A 14,751-nucleotide genomic window follows, 5' to 3' on the forward strand; every position below is an offset into this window, starting at 1 on the left:
CATGTGATTATTGTTGCCAGAGGCTTTGATAAATTGGAGGACCTCAGCGCAGGCAAACTGGATCGGTTGACAAGAGGGCATATGTGTCCCCACTACTACCACTCCCACTTACCTCTCATTTGTCTCTGTCCTTTTATGCGTCCCTATTATTATTATTATTATTATTGTTATTATATCTGAATGGCAATAACAACATTTATTGTTTGGATAAAGCAATTAATTAAATATTGTTCTGGGGAGGAGCTTACAGGGTGGGTAATAGCCCAACCACTACAGCATCTGTTTAGTGCTTTGAGTAGTAAAGTGTCAAATATGAGGTGAAGGATGATGATCTGCAGGTAATAACTGGGATTTACAGTATGTACACTTTAAAATTGGCTTTGCATATGTATTCCCAATCTGCTAAAAAATCAGATTGTGTCAAGATTTTGTGAGGGACCAAATTTCAAATACCTGCTGTGACATATGAATAGAATGACTTAGGGCAGGGATGGGGAACCTCCTGCCCGGGGGCCTTATATGGCCCTTGGAATCATTTGGTCTGGCCTTCTGAGCTTTTTTCTGCTAACCTCATCTGGCTAGCAGGGTGCCTAAAATAGCACACTGTAGCCAGAATCTATGCATCAGTGCCGCCTGGAGCTTCTTTAGGGCGCTTCAGTCATTCACACCGCTGCCCTAACAGCTCCCGGAGCATCCAGGGTTGCTCTAGGCATTGCCATAATCACCGGTGATTGTGGCCCCGCCCCTGTGTGACATCATGTGGAGGGGCACGGCCTGCACCAGGCCAGCGAATAATGTTATATATATCAAAATGGCCCGCGGCAGAAAAAAGGTTCCCCACCCCTGACTTAGGGGCTTATGTATCAAAGCTTGATGTGAGATAAAATTGTGAAATATATATCACCAACCAATCAGCTCCAAACTATCATTTCTTAAACACAGCCTGCAAAATGTAAGTTAGAAACTGATTGGTTGGTGATATATATCTCACATCAAGCTTTGATACATATGCCCCTCAGTGTGTAAAGCACTATGGGGGAGATTTATCAAACCTTGGAGAGAGATAAAGTGAAAAGATATTAAGTACCAACCAATCAGCTCCTGTCACTTTACAGGCTAAGGGCCTGATTCAAATGTAGACAGTATTGCACAGCCATAAAAAAGCGGCTGAGCAATATAGTCCAGCAAATATTTAAATGCTGCAGGAGGCGTCTATAGGAATTAGACGCTACCTGATCGCAATTGTGACCTGAGTGCATTGTCTGCACATGGCGCCTTTTCCAGCCAGTCAGAGTAAGCTTCAGCTTGTGAGGCCAGGAGATCTGCATCCACTGACGTAAACCCTGGCTTCGGCACTCTTGGAAAACAGGGGCGGCATGCAACCCAGACAAGACCCTGCTCTAGTCAATCATGCTGCGGCTTGGGGGATCTGCGACCCAAACACTCGGACTAGTACGTAAACCACCCAGACTGATTGCACTGTGGAGAAATGCTAATAGAACTTTAAAATTACACAAAGAAACAAACCCCACATTACTTTATACAAGTAAATGCCAGGACTGAAAGGATCAGATGAATACAACCCACAAAGGAGTGTCAGAGGGAAATCGCTATAAAGCAGCTATTCAAAAACAGCTTCTCATCACAGGTCCAGAAACCAGCAAGGTTCTGCAGCAATCAAGATCCAGAACACAGCATGATGACTCTTGGTCTGCACATCTGATTGGTTGCCAGGAGACTAACTTCATCAGGAGCTTTTGAACTCTGGCCCTCATTCAGAGCCGCTCGTTAACAGCAGTACGCTCGTTGCGTTCCGATGTTGAGAAACCGCGCATGCGTCGGTGTAACACTGCGCATGTGCGTACGGCATATTGCGAGCCTTTTTTGTCTCGTTCGTCAAATTGCGTACAGGAAGTGACATGTCAAATGTGATTGACAGAACAGGGCGTTTTTGGGCGTTGACGGGGGTGGAGATGGAAAAACGCAGGCGTGGCGAGGCGTGTTTTGGGCGTACATACATTATCTGATGCGAACGTCAAATGTGTTCGTACCAAGTCATACGTCACTGGATGATCCTCTTTCCGTTCAAACTGCTTGCACAGCTTTAGGTCTGGATTACTCGACCACATTGGCGATGGCCTTCTCCTCCGTCCCGGCCCTCCACGATGTTTCATCGATTAATCACGGCTTGTCAGAAAAACAATCAGTTTTGAATTGAAAACCAGCTTGTAATGTGTTTTGCAAACAGTTTTTTTGGTTAGCACAAAACCGTACGCAGGTGGAAATCATAGCTGCTAATTTCAGGATTACAAAATCAATTAGCGTACATTTGTAGGTATGTTTTTTTTTGTTTGTATTTGGTTTTTGTGCTATTGTAACAATAATGTCATCATGTTTGTGTGTATTTTTCCATTTTGCTTTTGTCTGGAGAATTTGCATCCTTATGTAATTTTTAAAGTGTTCCTTAAAGAGCCCTTTTTTTTGGGGGGGGGGGGGAGGTCGTTTTTGCCTTGTGGGCCAGGATTAACAGTAAACCACTTATAAAATAATGTCAGAATACAATGTCGAACATTTTTTCAAAATTTATTGGAAACTAAAAACATTTTCTGGCCCATTTTTGGCCCAAAATTTTTTGGCAGTGTTATTCCAATAAAAATTATAATTTGGGCAGACATAAAAGGTATGGAAACTTAAAACAAAAAATTAAAAACAATTCACAAGAAAGGAGAGGGAAGTTTTGGCCAGAAAGGAATATGGGGCAAGCACAGAAGGAGTGTGGGAAAAGTAGCCAGTGCTGTCAACGTGTTTTCCCCCGTTTGGCTGGGGGAGGGTGGGCGCCAGACCGGGTCCGGGATGTCATCGGGCTGGCCTGTCCAGAGGCAGATGTTGTGGTCTCTGGACTAGGTACAGGGGTAGGCACATTTGGAGGATTGGCTGATTTTGTGCCAGAGGTGGAGGATCCTGATGTTCCGGCAGGAAGGGATGTCGGCTCCACCATGTGCTGGCGAATGAGCTGCTCCAGGGCATTGGCGATGTGGATGTTGGCCCTGGGCCTGACCAATGGTCACATTGGCCGCAGCATTTTGCTCCAGGGCCTCAGCCACCCGTAGCAGACTGGCGTCCATCCTCTGCAGAATCACCGTATGGAAATCTGATTTAAAATTGAGTTCTGTGAGGAGTGCCACTGCCTGCGAGGGGGATTGCCCTGGACTGGCTTCTGCAGGGTCCTCAGCCGGATGTACTGGTTCCTCCCCTGCAGAGCCAGCAGAAATTCTGCGGCCAAGGGTCCCCTCTGGAGCAGACTCATCCGCCTGTGTCTCTGTTTGAAAAATGAGAAAAGAGTCACATTAGAATCTACATATTGGAACAATAACATTTCAGAGTTGGTTACATCACAATATTTACCTGGGACAACATGAGGAGCCGCAAAGTCTGGCATGTCCGTATCCATGTTGGACACGCCAAACACCTCCACAGCCTGCACACACCCCTGTGCCAGCTCTTCAAAATCATTCAACTCCAATGACACAGGGGTGGGACCCCCACCTGTCCCCCTTGCATGCCTAGCCCTGTCCGCCATTTTTTGTTTCAGGCGATATTTGAAGTCTTGCCATCTGTGGGTGAAAAAGTAACCATTATTACGGTTTTATTTTTTTTTGTGGTTTTAGGGGGGTCAAGTTTTTACTTACCGCCGTTTGACATCCCTAGACGGACATAATCACCCACCCTATTGACAGCACTGGCTACCTCCTCCCACATTCTCCACTTCTGGCTTGCACCCATATTCCTGTCTGCCTGTGGCAGGATGTCCACACACTTCTGAACCAAAACCTCCATCTCCTTTCTTGTGAATTGTGGCTGCCTTTTCTTTTTCCCTGCTTTGGCCGGAATACTGGGCCCAGCAGCCTCTTCCATGTCAACCTCCTCACCTATTTGTTTAAACGTTGAGAAATTTAAGCTTGCAAACTTTCACTATAATATGTTTCAAAATAATCCTTGTTTGGAAATGCATGAAAAACTTACCGGCAGACTCTTGGCCATTGTTTCCCTGGTCTGTAGCCATTTCTTACCTCCAAACAAGAAATACACCAGATCGTTTTTTTTGGGTCGAGACGTATTTATACATGCATCCTTATTTTTCGTCCGCATCATTGATTGTGCGTTCCTATATTTCCCTCCTTAATTTGTGCGGGAAAATAAACACTATTTATGGCTTGGGGCGTCTCGAGTCGAGGTGGTGGGTGTTGGTTGTTGGAGGTTACGTTGGTCGGAGTGGATTGTTGGCGGGATTTGTATTTGGCGTTGTTTGGATTTGTTTTTGGTTTGTCTTTTTGGAGTTTTTATTTCCGTTCGCTTTTTTTGGTGTGTTTGTTTTATTTTTTGTGTCATTTCTTGGTAAGTTTTTGGCCATCTTACTTTTGTTCACTTTGTGTCTCCTTCTTTTTGTTAAATTTGGGTCGTTACATTTTTACAAATTCTCCTTTGTTAGGTTTCTTTTGGCTCTGCCCCAACGACCTTTTTATCCAGTGACTTATATATCCTCTATTGGTAAGTTTTTTTTTTCACTTGCTTATTAAATGTTCATGTTTTTTTTAACGCAACATTGTTTGACCTTACACTTTTAACCTTTGGTTTTGTGATTCCTAAATGTATGAACTAATTAGCGCATTTTTATCTGCTTATTTTTTGTCTTGTATTTGCGAACTAATTAGCGCATTATTATCTGCTTATTTTTTGTCTTGTATTTGCGAACTAATTAGCGCATTTCTATCTGCTTATTTTTTGTCTTGTATTTGCGAACTAATTAGCGCATTTTTATCTGTTTTTTTTTTACTTGTATTTGCGAACTAATTAGCGCATTATTATCTGCTTATTTTTTGTCTTCTATTTGCGAACTAATTAGCGCATTTTTATCTGCTTATTGTTTGTCTTGTATTTGCGAACTAATTAGCGCATTATTATCTGCTTATTTTTTGTCTTGCATTTGCGAACTAATTAGCGCATTATTATCTGCTTATTTTTTGACTTGTATTTGCGAACTTATTAGCGCATTATTATCTGCTTATTTTTTGTCTTGTATTTGCGAACTAATTAGCGCATTTTTATCTGCTTATTTTTTGTCTTGTATTTGCGAACTAATTAGCGCATTTTTATCTGCTTTTTTTTACTTGTATTTGCGAACTAATTAGCGCATTATTATCTGCTTATTTTTTTACTTGTATTTGCGAACTAATTAGCGCATTATTATCTGCTTATTTTTTTACTTGAAATTGGTTGTGATTTCCCGTTAGCAAATTTTTTATAATTTTGGGCCCAAATTGTGGTAGTCTGCGCACTGTCGTTTTGCTCTTTGCCCAAATGTGTGTTTATCCCCTTTTATGTTTTGTCTTGCACCCAATTTAGATTCCTAAATGGCCACCCTAAATTGTTGCATTGTTTGTTTGTTTTTATTTATAGGTTGGGAAAATCATGACAATACCCCGGCATGTAAGCATCATTGGATTGTATCGTCAAGCTAAGTAATTTTTCAATTTTTGGGGGGCAAAAAAACCTTACATTCAATTCTTGCCATTTCAGGTTGATCTTGGTCGGATTGTTCTGGCCATGCTCCCGGAAGCCGACCAACCTCAATCTCATCCCAGGCGTAGGCATCGTAGGCGTGCAAGGCCCCAGATATATCGAACACGTGTCACCCTTTTTGGAATGCCCGATGATGAGGTGTTAAGACGCTACTGTCTTCCGCCCCAAATCATCATAGACACTCTCTCATTAATAGAGAGTGATCTTGAGCGGCAAATTGACAGTCCTACAGCAATACCACCACTTACGCAATTTATGGCGGTGTTACATTTCTGTGCCTCAGGATCGTTTAAAACAACGGTGGGAATAGTGGCAGGAATCTCTCAATCCTCCTTTTCCCAGATCCTGAGGGCAGTGATGGAGGCCCTTTTCAAGCACCTCCATCATTTTATTCAAATGCCTTTGGATATGGGTGCCCTTAGTGTGGCCAAGGCAAATTTTTACCAAATAGCTGGCTTCCCACACATCATAGGGGTTGTGGATGGTACTCACATACCACTTCAGCCTCCAGCACGGCTGGAGGCCATATTTCGCAACCAGAAACACTATCACTCCCTGAATGTAATGGTGGTATGTGATGCCTCCCTCCAGATCCTGTCCCTGAATGCAAAATTACCAGGAAGTGCACATGACTCATTCGTCATCCGGCAATCAGGGATATGGCACAAATTAACCAACCTACAAGCTGGTGATGCGTGGCTTCTGGGTAAGTGGAGACCTTTAGTACATAACAATGTTAAGCTTGATACACAGTGATCCTGATGTTGTCACTTCTTTTTCACAGGAGACAGTGGCTACCCTTGCACGCCCTGGCTGCTCACTCCTTATTTGGCTCCCACACCAGGGCCACAAAGTAATTTTAATGCCGCACTTACAGCCACCAGGCAAGTGGTGGAGCGCTGTATCGGCCTTTTAAAAGGCCGATTCAGATGCCTCCACCGCTCTGGTGGCGAGCTCATGTATTTGCCGGATATGGTTTCGAAAATTGTGGTCCTGTGTGGGATATTTCACAACATCGCCATAAGGAGTGGTGTCCCAATGCAGCCAGAGGATGCCTTGCCTGAGGATGGCCCCCCTGAGGTTGGTCGGAGGTCAGTATGTGGGGGGGCCATACGCGATGATGTGGTGGCCAGATATTTTAGATAATTTTTTGCACAAAAGAAGTTTTTTGACACAATGTGGTAAGGATTTTTGGAGACCATCTAATTAATTCGTTTATTTTTTCCCATCTTCTGTTTGATTTCATAATCTTTGGGACTGAAACGATGACTACTTCCTGCTACCCAAAACAAACCTTCATGGGGACACATTGGATATATATTCTGGAACCAATATTGCAACGCAACATTTGTGGAATCATGTTGGCATGCTCATTCGTCAACCAGTTCTTTATTTTTCATATGGTGTTTGATGGGTTGTATTTTTTGTTATCACTGTGTGTATTGTTTGTGAGCCAACACTTTGGTTTTTTAGTTATGTTTTGAATACATTTTTTGAGAGTGTAATTTTGCAAATTTTCTTGAACATTGCAAGCAAGTGTAACCAGGTTCACCCACGTTAAAATTGCTTAAGGGTTAATCCTGTAATGTCGCAATTTGATCTAAATTTAAATATGCTTTCTGGGTCAAAACCAACACCAAAAGGTATTATGTACAATCAGTAGGCTTTGGAATCTCGGGCTAAGCAGGTTGCCCCCCAAATTGGAACATGTAAAATGTACTAATATAAAAATTGTAACACACAAAAAAAGCCCAAGCAGATTGTTACTGTTAGCTGTTTCATGTGCCTGTTTCCTAAAAATCTACAACACACAATCTTAGTGGCATTAATTGCAAATATTTGCTGGAAGAGTCAGTGTCAGTGTAAACAAGCTAAGATTTGGAGACAAGGAATGAGACTGAACTCTAAGTTTAAAATTTTTATTATGAAAAATATTTTTAAATGAAAATAAAAAATTATGGACGCAGGATCCCAGCCATACGGTCAAGGACCACCAGCAGGCCGATCACGTGGCCCCGCATCACTTGGATGCACCCGGCTAGGTCCGCCAAATGCCTCTGGTCGTCTGTGGGTTAGAAAAGTGTGGGGCTTAATACATAATTAATGAAACCCCCTGAAAAAACAAGCCAAACAAAGCTATCCAAAAATGACAATATTGTGACCAAAAGCACATTTAACCCAAAAAGGACACAAAAATGGACACCCAAAAAATTGCAAAAAAAAAAAACAGTTTTGCCATGTGGGATATGTGTATGGGGAAATCAGCAGTAAAAGGTAAAGACAAACAGAGATATACCCAAACTTGTGACAAACCAAAAAAAGTACACAGACACAGGATTAGATCCAAACATTTTAAAACACAAAAAAGGATAAAAGGGAAACATACCGTTCAAAATGTCGCCTGGCCCAGAACCAACTCCCTCGTCCTCCTCGGAGGTGGCAACATTCCCCAACGAGGTGGGAGGGGTGATTTCGGATTCAGGGGAGGGGGTAGTCACGAGAGGGGTGATTGGAGGGGAGGGGGAATTGGGATGGAGGGGAAGTAGCACAGACGGATGTGCCACAGGGTCTGTGCAGGCTGGGGAGGAGGGGGAATTTAGGGTATTTTGGGGTGAGGATGTTTGGCTGGGGGTTGGGGAGAGGGGCCGAGAGCGCCGTCTTTGACGGCGATGACGCCGTAGTCTTCGCTCTGCCCCTAAATGATGGAAAACAAATTGTGGTTATTTTAGAACATCACCTTGTTAAACGCTAATTTTTAACCCCCAAAAAATGTAAACATGCCCATGCAGATATGAGTACAAAGAATAAATAGGCCATACATGAAAACATGCACATGCAGATATGAGTACAAAGAATAAATAGGCCATACCTGAAAACATGCACATGCAGATATGAGTACAAAAAATAAATAGGCCATACATGAAAACATGCACATGCAGATATGAGTACAAAGAATAAATAGGCCATACATGAAAACATGCACATGCAGATATGAGTACAAAGAATAAATAGGCCATACATGAAAACATGCACATGCAGATATGAGTACAAAGAATAAATAGGCCATACATGAAAACATGCACATGCAGATATGAGTACAAAGAATAAATAGACCATACATGAAAACATGCACATGCAGTTAGGGCCACAAAGATAAACATGAAAACCACAGTCAAAAAAACTTACTTTCCGCTATCTGCATGCGAAAGCATGCCAGCAAGCGGGGCGTCTGCCGTTGCAGGTCGGACCACCTGCGCTCCAGCTGGCCGATCTGGCGGCGTGAGCCGAAGGAACGTAGGCGGCCACGTACCTCCGCATATGCGGAACGCTTTTTCCTATTGGTGATGGGGGGAGGCTGGCTGGTGATCCGCCTGTCCATCACCTCGGTTAAGACCATCAGCTCGCGCCTGGTGAATGCCGAGGCTCTCATGATGGCAATGGTGTATTTTAAATAAAAGAATTTTAATAAAGACCCGAAAAAAAATTTGATTGGCTAATGTATTTGGGTAATTAACAGGACAAATTCTATTGGTTAGTGTATGAGTCATGTGTTCGACAGGGCCACAAATCTCTTGAGAGTTATGATAGGCTTGATGCAGTGACATGCGTAAGCTAATTTAAATAAAGAAATGAACCCAGTAAAATATGCGTGGGTAAAAACAAAGAAAACAAATGGATAATTGCCTCAAACATGTATTTTGACAAATAAAAGCGAATGTTTAAGCCGTACGTATTCTGCGGGTAAACACAAACACGGACAAGAGTAAAGTTTATTGCATTTAAAAAAAAAAAAAAAACTAAAATTGACGAGCAATTAAGATAATTGATATATTGATTGGCATGATACGATTGAGGGAGGTAGGCAGAATAAACGAGCAGGTAATCGGAATCTGACAGGCCCACTTCCGGGTTGGACTTGTGCGTGCGTTCCCTGCAAGCCACATTGGGGATGTACGCTCGCTATTTGGCACGCTCGTTAGTTAGAGGAGGGGTCGGTTTGGGGAGGAAGTTTAGCTGCGTTCGAAATTACGAGCGAGCGCTTGAATTAACATATTTCTGTACGTACGCCGAACGTACGAACGGCCACTTGCGTCCGGGTCTGAATGAGGGCCTCTGTTTCTTCTGGATTCTAACATGCACTCCACTATACCCAAAAATGTGCACACTCTGACCAATCCCCTTCTCAGCCTCAGATGAACCACGCTACTCATCTCTTACTACCCTGTCCTGATGCAGCACTTTTTCTACAATACTGCACTCACTACAGTCCTAGACAAGGCAGCTCAGCCACCTCACACCACCTCTGGTGATCCAAACCACAAATCTGGCACTTCAAATAGACCCATAAACGGCAAATGTGCTCTTGACCTGCCAAGGGTCAATGGAGACAATCTCACAGACTAACTACAAATATATGCTATTCTTACTAGTGTTCCCTCTTAAAGTAGGTTCTTGCCAAGCAAACTTACTTTAAGTTCTTAATATTCACCCAGTATACCAAACCCCACATCTCTTCCCAACTTGCTTTTCTTCATACACCCATCTTTCTTCCCTCACTGTTCTCGACCTACTTCAAAGATAAAATCAAATCTTGACACACCCAGCACCCTACACTTTCGTTTACGGGTTTTGCAGCACGCATCCAAAACAGTTGGGATACCCCGATAGTCAATCACACTGCGGAAAAATATCTGGTGTGACCGCCGATGGTAATAAAATTTGACACGTGCAGATCACCGATAATCACTTTATTGCGTATGACTTGCCTCCATCTATGAATCAGGCCCTCTATAAAAACACAGACTTCATTCACTAGCATTAATTCACTCAAATATCTACTAATAGCTACTGTAAATCAAAGTATCACTACTCCATACTTCACTTCTCTGCTGCTTTTGATACAGTTGACCACCCCCTGCACACACAACTTAATTGGACTGTGTGGCACTGTGGACTCCTGGTTATTTTTGAATGCTTTTTCAATGTCTCTATTTCTGGCTCATTTTCTCCTCAACCCCTCCCACTAGCTTCTCTCTCTCTCTTTCTTTCTCTCTAGACAATATCATGCTCTTGCTATGCCCCCAGTGGCGGATCCGGGGTGGGGGGGGGCGATCCGGGTGAACGCCCCCTGTAACACAACTGAAAAAAAAAAAGTTTTTTCCCCATAAGAGGGCATGGCCACGGACCCGCGATTAGGCCACGCTCCCTTGATCCAGCCGGCTGTCTACAGGGACAAGTGCTCAGGAAGAGGAAGAGCCGGAGGAGCAGGCAGCGCACACTACACTGGCTGCCATTGTTGGAGCAGCAGGATGCCGAACTCAAAGAAAAAGGAGCAGTCCAGCTGCCGAAATGAAGGTAAGTTGGAGGGGCCCAGGGAGCTGGTTGGTTGTTGAGGTTACTCGGGGCTGGAATGACAGGGGCCTGGAGGGGAGACAGGAGGACAGGGGCCTGGAGGGGAGACAGAAGGCCGGAATGTTGTGGAGTTGGAAGGGACACGGGACTGGAGGCTGGAATGACAGGTGGCTTTAGGGGACACAGGGTGCTGAAAGCTGAATGACAAGAGGCTGGAGGGCACACAGAGGGCTGAAGGCTGGAATGATGAGGGGCTATAGGGGACAGTAGGCTGGAATGACAGGTGGCTGGAGGGGACACAGGGCTAAAGGCTGGAATGATGAGGGGCTGTAGGGGACAGGGGGCTTGAAAGACAGGTGGCTGGAGGGGACACAGAGGGCTGAAGGCTGGAATGATGAGGGACTGGAGGGGACAGGTGGCTGGAGGGGACACAGAGGGCTGAATGGCTGGAATGATGAGGGGCTGGAGGGGACAGGAGGCTGGAATGACAAGAGGCTGGAGGGGACACAGATGGCTGAAGGCTGGAATGATGAGGGGCTGGAGGGGACAGGAAGCTGGAATGACAGGTGGCTGAAGGGGACACAGGACTGAAGGCTGGATTGATGAGGGGCTGTAGGGGACAGGATGCTGGAAAGACAGGTGGCTGGAGGGGACACAGGGTGCTGAAAGCTGAATGACAGGTGGCTGGAGGGAACACAGAGGGCTAAAGGCTGGAATGATGAGGGACTGGAGGGGACAGGTGGCTGGAGGGGACACAGAGGGCTGAATGGCTGGAATGATGAGGGGCTGGAGGGGACAGGAGGCTGGAATGACAAGAGGCTGGAGGGGACACAGATGGCTGAAGGCTGGAATGATGAGGGGCTGGAGGGGACAGGAGGCTGGAATGACAGGTAGCTGAAGGGGACACAGGACTGATGGCTGGAATGATGAGGGGCTGTAGGGGACAGGAGGCTGGAATGACAGGTGGCTTTAGGGGACACAGGGTGCTGAAAGCTGAATGACAGGGGGCTGGAGGGGACACAGAGGGCTAAAGGCTGGAATGATGAGGGACTGGAGGGGACAGGTGGCTGGAGGGGACACAGAGGGCTGAATGGCTGGAATGATGAGGGGCTGGAGGGGACAGGTGGCTGGAATGACAGGTGGCTGGAGGGGACACAGGGCTAAAGGCTGGAATGACAGGTGGCTGTAGGGGACAGGTGGGGACAGGTGGCTGGAGGGGACACAAAGGGCTGAGGGCTGGAATGATGAGGGACTGGAGGGGACAGGTGGCTGGAATGACTGGTGGCTGGAGGGGACACAGGGCTAAAGGCTGGAATGACAGGTGGCTGTAGGGGACTGGTGGGGACAGGTGGCTGGAGGGGATACAGAGGGCTGAATGGCTGGAATGATGAGGGGCTGGAGGGGACAGGAGGCTGGAATGACAAGAGGCTGGAGGGGACATAGAGGGCTAAAGGCTGGAATGATGAGGGGCTGGAGGGGACAGGAGGCTGGAATGACAGGTGGCTGGAGGGGACACAGGGCTGAAGGCTGGAATGATGAGGGGCTGTAGGGACAGGAGGCTGGCATGATAGGTGGCTGGAGGAGACACAGAGGGCTGAAGGCTGGAATGATGAGGGATTGGAGGGGACAGGAGGCTGGAATGACAGGTGGCTGGAGGGGACACAGGGCTGAAGGCTGGAATTATGAGGGATTGGAGGGGAGAGGAGGCTGGAATGACAGGTGGCTGGAGGGGACACAGGGCTGAAGGCTGGAATGACAAGTGGTTGGAGGCTGGAATGATTGGGGGCTGGAGGGTACACAGAGGACTCTAGGCTGGAATGACAGGAGACTGGAGGGGAGACAGGATGACAGGGGCCTGGAGGGGAGACAGGGAGCCGGAATGTTGTGGGGCTGGAAGCGACATAGGGCTGGTAGCTGGAATGACAGGTGGTTGGAGGGGACACAAAGGGCTGCAAGCTGAATGACAGGGGGCTGGAGGGGATACAGAGGACTGAAGGCTGGAATGATTAGGGGACAGGAGGCTGGAATGACAGGTGGCTGGAGGGGACACAGAGGGCTGAAGGCTTGAATGATGTGGGTCTGTAGGGAACAGGTGGCTGGAGGGGACACAGAGGGCTGAAGGCTGGAATGATGAGGGGCTGTAGGGGACAGAAGGCTGGAATGACAGGTGGCTAGAGTGGACACAGGGCTGAAGGCTGGAATGATGAGGGGCTGGAGGGAACAGGAGGCTGGAAAGGACACAGAGGGCTGAAGGCTGGAATGATGGGGGGCTGGAGGGGACTGGAGGCTGGAGGGGACACAGAGGGCTGAAGGCTGGAATGATGAGGGGCTGGAGGCGACAGGAGGCAGGAGGGGACACAGAGGGCTGGGGGCCGGAATGATGAGGGGCTGGAGGGGACAGGAGGCTGGAGAGGACACAGAGGGCTGAAGGCTGGAATGTTGAGGGGCTGGAGGGGACAGGAAGCTGGAATGTCAGGTGGCTGGAGGAAACACAGGGCTGAAGGCTGGAATGACAAGTGGTTGGAGGCTGGAATGATGGGGGGCTGAAGGGTACACAGAGGGCTGAGGGCTGGAATGACAGGGGACTGGAGGGGACATAGAGGGGTGCATGCTGGTAGGAACACGAGGCAGGAGGCTGGAGGGCACACAGGGGGCACATTTCTGGTTGAACTTCTGTTGTACGATATGACATTGGTTATATTCCTACACAAACAGGCATCTTCCGGACCATGTGATCTTCAACGTACATAGTGACTACTGATTGAGGACATTGTCTGCCCACGGAAGATCAATTTCTTCAGACGTTCCCCATTGCTGAGAAACCACCATATAGATAAGGTGAGTTTTTATTTGGTACACACAAATACAGTATTGATTTTTTTTTGTCCTTTTAAGTGGGGCACCAAAAGGATTTTTCGCCCTGGGCTCTACTTGGTCTAGCCCGGCCCTGATATGACACACAAGGTCTCCCTCCTACAGGTGACTAAGACCGGATTAATGAGGAGTCTGAGGACCCAGACGACATGCAGGGCCGACGAGAGCCGTGTCGGGCCCAGGTGACAGGGGGCGTGGCCTAATTGCAGGAGGTATGGCCATGCCTGCGGGCTGGGGAGGGGGGCGCTGTGTGCCCCTTAGGCCGGTGCACAGCCAAAGGGGGGCATGATCAGAGTGATTGCTCCACACATAGGCATAGGAGACTGCTCCAGCTGCTGCTTTAGCAGCCATGAGCAGTCTCCCAGTGCAGCCCAGCACACAGCAGCATGTGCTGGGCTGCTGTGATTTAAGAGGGAGGGGGAGTGGTGCCGGACCCGGGTCCCTACCAGGCCCCTGCAGCAAGCCCGGGCCCAGGTAATTTGTTCCCGCTCCCCCCCTCTCAGCGACCCTGGCAACACATACTTCACTCCCTGGGCCACTGTTGGGATCCATGATGATGGACGGATCACTGACGCGGTGGCAAGCACATCCTTGCCACCACTGCATATACACACACCATCCCCCCTAGAGCAAGAGTCTAGATCAGCCCCTGTATGCCCCCCATGCTCATTATAGATGCTTGCTTCTTTGAAATATTGCCAGAATATGCCCCTTTCACCCCAGATATTACCTTTATCCATTCTCTCATTATCTCCAATCGTCACTAGGCCAACTCCCTTCTATGTTGTCTTTCTCTCACTCATCTATCCCCACTCCAATCAATTGTAAATGCTGAAGAATGATTGATCTTCTTCTTTCACCATCCCACAACTGATGCACCACTCTGCAAATACCTATGCCTGCATAATGGAATTAAAACTACTCACTCTCCCTTTCAAAGTCCTA

Source organism: Taudactylus pleione, unplaced genomic scaffold, assembly GCF_031769625.1.
Source record: "Taudactylus pleione unplaced genomic scaffold, aTauple2 ptg000054l, whole genome shotgun sequence".
Classification (NCBI taxonomy): Eukaryota; Metazoa; Chordata; class Amphibia; order Anura; family Myobatrachidae; genus Taudactylus; species Taudactylus pleione.